Here is a 4828-nt window from a genome sequence, read left to right on the forward strand (position 1 = left end):
TTTCTCAGTATTTTTTGGGCGGAAACTAAGTTAAGGTCCTAATATGATAGCGTGATGTGAAGAAATATTCGTATAATTCAAGTGTCGTTGCTCGTTTCTCGCCGTCATTCGCCGGCGAAATACATTCACGAGAAAGTAAACCCTCAAGTTATCCGATTGCATCGTGACAACCGCGCGTTGATATACCTTAAAAAAGATATGTACGACTCGAATCTCTACATGGTCGTTAACCCGTTAATGCGTTTCTAAGCACATTTTTATAGCATAAACAACCTACTTCGCTGTACGTGACGTGCTCATCGTCACGCTGCATAAATGCATAGAGATGGAGTAATATTTCGGTTACGCCAGCCGTAAACCAACAGTCCATATCGATCACTGTGAACTTTACTCCTGACGGATAGACGGAATCGACACCGACGCGAATACGTCCGCGCGCCAATCTATAATACATATATAGGATATCCCAGACTCTCTTCCGCATTTTTGTGGTAACGTAGAACGAAGCTAACATAAAAGTCTTACTCCGATTTGCGACATTCGCAGTAATTATTAATCGCGCCGAAGCAAGACATAGGGACGCAGCGATATAAGCATAGACATTGGCGCGTTGTTCTCTGCGTCGACATCTGCACGCTATATTACTGCGCCGAGCTCGAGCATTTCTACCTTTATCATTCAGCGCGCGCTTTTCCTTAAGCTTTTACAATTAATTTCTTAGTTATTACGAATATTACAGAACTTACTATAAAACCTTTATGTTCATCTCAACCCGTTCTATGTTCCTACAAAAATGCAAAGGAGAGTCTGAGACACCCTGTATATAAAACTAAATGTCTATATGTTCTTTATTAATTCTTACACCCTTTGATCGATCAGAACTAAATTTTGCATAATTATTCTCCTAAATCCTGCGGGAAATGTAGGCTACCCCATGAAACCCCATACTCTAGATACCCTTCCTCCTGATTTCATCCTTAACACTCTGTGATAACCTGAGCAACGGCGAGTAGTTTAAGCCAGTGTATTTATACATCACCCATTTGTAGTTTATTAAATTTTTGTTTAGATTCCCTTTAGTTGCCATTCAATTTTAAAGAGTGTATGCAATACACCAATAGACCATCTAAGATTGATTTACATTGATAATGATGATAAATTTATACACGGAAAAAATTTATACACGGTAAAAATTACTATAGAGAATTTTGCACCGAGCAATACATCGATCTTTTGCAGTAACAGACTATCCTTTTGTTTCATATATGTTATTTATATTTTGGAAACTGAGATGTGTTATAAAAAAAAAATTACGTTCTAGCGAAAGAATTCCCATAAGCATTCCGTCAAATTTTTCCGGGTAAAAATTATGAGTCTATCTTGAACTTAAATTAAAACTTTTGACGCGCTGATTACGAATATGTAAATGATTAGGTGGACGGATCTTTCATTTGCTTAACATTTCTCGTTTTGTCTCAGATTTTTACTGTTATGTGAACTCAAATAATAATTACGTATATGAAATACAATATAAATTGAGAACAGAAGAAAGCTTATGATCCACTTAGGTCTGCCAGAGAATTTGCCTAAAATTGTCGCCAAGCTTGTTAAAAATATTCATTTTTGCTTAGTTTTACTTTTTATTTTGTTTACTAAATTTCGTTTAGTAAATTAATGGCACTATTTAATGAGGATAGGATTTTAGATGAGCCATTTTCTTAGGGACGATAGCTTTATATATCTTGGCACTTATATATTTGTAATCTACGCGTCAAAAGCTTTTGTCAAAAGTGCAAAATGAAGTAAAAATTGCCTGGAAAAAGTTGGACGGAACTTAGCCGCATTCTTTATTACTATATATTTCTTGGTAAGACAGATCTTACTGACAGTCTTACTGTACTACTAAATAAACATAGTGAAATAAAAAAGAATTTATATGAAAAAAAATATGAAAAATATGAAAAATATAATATTCTCTCTTCATGTACACTGTACAAGTCCACTGATGTTGCTGCCAACGCAACCGTGAAATTTCCCAACTTTTAATAGTCCCAATCAATGTCAAAGTGCGATGATCGCGATCCACGTGATTGTTTGCAAGAAGAACGGCACGACGCGTCATCGTTGACATGTCGAATTTCGAGACGCACGAGCACTGAGCACAGCATAATTGACGTGCCATTTTCAGCGAGGATTTCACAAATTCGATCGGGAGATTTACGCGACGATCAACGCGTCGAGTCCTCGATGTCGCGTTGTAGTAACAACCGAAGGTACGAGTACTTCGCGAGTGGAACATGTACAGCGGTAGTTACGTCGGTAGTTGCGCCACGGTGATTAGATTTTATTACATCGGCGTAGAACTGGAGAGAGCGAGATGAGCGGATGTTAGTAATAAAGGAAATTGCTAATAATTTTCTTGTAAAGCTGGCGGAATGAGCGCTCGTTGATAATGGACGATATTTTCGAATCGCGTGGCGCGTCTTCCTTCCCTTCACGAGCGAGTGAACGAACGAACGAGTCGATTTCGTTGCGTCGTCGTTCGATCTTATCGAGCCTATTCACGACACATACGGGCTCCTTCCTCACGACGTCTGCTCTCGCGAGGAATAAGTATATTTGTACTGCTCCGGGCAAACACACTACGCTCCGCCGCGATAATCTTCGAGCTGGCGGAGTTAACGGCGTTATTACGAGGCAAGGTGTAGAGGTGCGCACACACGGCGTCGTCTCTATCTTCGATATAAATCTTTACGATCGTGCACCGGTGGAACTATCGCGTCCCCTCGAACTTGCCCGCGCTGTCTTTCGGGGAACGGGAGGGATTAAAGACGGACAGTAGCGAGACCTGACGCGAAATTATTGCGGAGTGAGAAAACCCTTGAACCGCTGCTGCTGAACTGCTGCTGCTGCTCGACAGAGAAGCACTTTGGCAAACGGCGGGATGTTATCTCCATCGAGCTGCTCCGAGACGTACTTCGGTCTGTCGATGTTCCGTCGCGGTGCGATAAAACTGTAGCAAAATTTAATCGTCGGCAAACACATCGTCGGCAACGACGTATCTCTTTCTCTTCGGAGATGGGAACGATGGAACGGCGGGGCGGCTAGGGTGATCAACCTCTCCGGCCCGTATTAATAGTCGTTACTTGAAACTTGTCTCAGGTGAAATATACTTGGACTTTTATTCAGAGTATCCAAGTTTTCCAGTTGAATTATGAGTATGACATTTGTATCTGTAGTCGCGCGATTCAAATCGAAAAACTCTCATTTAACTCTGAATTCAAATCCGAGTATCTCACTTGAGGCGAGTTTCAAAGATAATTAATATGAGCCATAATCAGCTATTGTCGGAATATGGACTTAAAAAAATCGCGATACAACCAGAAATTTGCGATTTTCTCATTGGTTGTAAAATATCTCGCTATTAATGTATACACATATTCCTTCTTGCTTATTATACATATATAGTGTATTTTGGCATATTAATTTTAAATAGGTTGAATAAATTAGATACTCGTGGGTAAAATGTTTGTTCACTATTAGATCAACATCACGCAATCAACAGAACATAGCCTTCTGTTATTTTTTAATCTAGAACTTTAAACATAGGAAATATTTATCCAGGTCAACTCTTTTTAAAAGTTACCGTTAAAAAAATATATTTTGATTTTTCGTCATAACTTTTTTCAGCTTCAGTGAATCGCAGAAATAGATTCATATTTCTCGATGTTCTCTATATCGATTAAAAAAAAAAAGGATTGAATTCCGATCATTTTTTTGAAAGTCATGAGCAAATGAGACTGCGCTGGATAAAATTTATTCATATTTACAGTTTGCGTAGGTTTTTGATGTTGAGAGTTATAAGGTTAATATGAAAATTTTATTAGTCTATAAAAACCAGATTAATACAATTCTTCAAATAAAATCACAGAATAATCAGCAACGGAACATAAAAGCAACGACAAACCAACGTAAAATATATTTCTTCCTTGTCACACAAATAAGATACGCAATAATAAAGTTTTATGTTATTTATTTCATTTTATGTGTAACAAATTATCCCGTCTAGGATATTTTCGCGGAACTCCTCTATAAAGAGCCGGAAATCCGTTCCTATAAATTTTTATATTATAACTACACCGCTAACTCCTGTGTCTCTACAGATAATTTTGGATTCCACGCGCGAAAAGTATGTATTATATATCCTCCTTTTCTCTGTTTAACTAATGTACAAGCACACGATGGTAGACGTCGCCATTACAGCTCATCTAGCATATCACACGTGATAATTCACAGATCTTTAATTAATATCTCAATTAATATCTCAAATAATTATTGCGAATATTAAATGCGGTATGGAACTTTTATGTTCACTTCAGTCCGTACTATTCCTCCACGAGAGTTTCGAAGGTTTTTCTGAGACACCCTTTAATATAGAAGTCCAGGGATGTCCCGCAAAATTTGGGACGGTCGGTAGCGGTGTAGGGACAGTATTTACGTCGGTATGGATCGTTAGATCGAGGCTCGTTATTATTTGCTCGGCCGGGGCGCTGTCGGGCGTTTATTACGGCGTGGATTAATGTGACGGGCCTGAAAAATGCATAAGTAGCTAATTGCCCGTCGACGGTGAATACTTGGCGCGAGAAGACGCCTCTTCATCCTTGGTCGACCACGGCCGCTAATGAGGCGAACGATTACACCGCTTGCTTTTGCGCGCTCGTGTTTGCCCGCTTCTTGTCTCCGCGAGTGCCGCGGAAGAAGTCTCTTTCTCTCTCTCTCTCTCTCTCTCTCTCTCTCTCTCTCTCTCTCTCTCTCTCTCTTCGTCTCT

At 39.3% G+C, this 4828-nt stretch overlaps 1 long non-coding RNA gene across 2 annotated transcripts in view; it reads left to right on the top strand.

Annotated features, from left to right (window-relative positions):
* LOC116852301 overlaps positions 1–4828 on the top strand; it is a 175940-nt gene that overhangs the window by 164698 nt on the left and 6414 nt on the right. The window lies entirely within an intron of this gene.

This window comes from Odontomachus brunneus, unplaced genomic scaffold, assembly GCF_010583005.1.
Source record: "Odontomachus brunneus isolate Ranch 3 - 2012 unplaced genomic scaffold, Obru_v1 Obru_scaffold_213, whole genome shotgun sequence".
Taxonomy (NCBI): Eukaryota; Metazoa; Arthropoda; class Insecta; order Hymenoptera; family Formicidae; genus Odontomachus; species Odontomachus brunneus.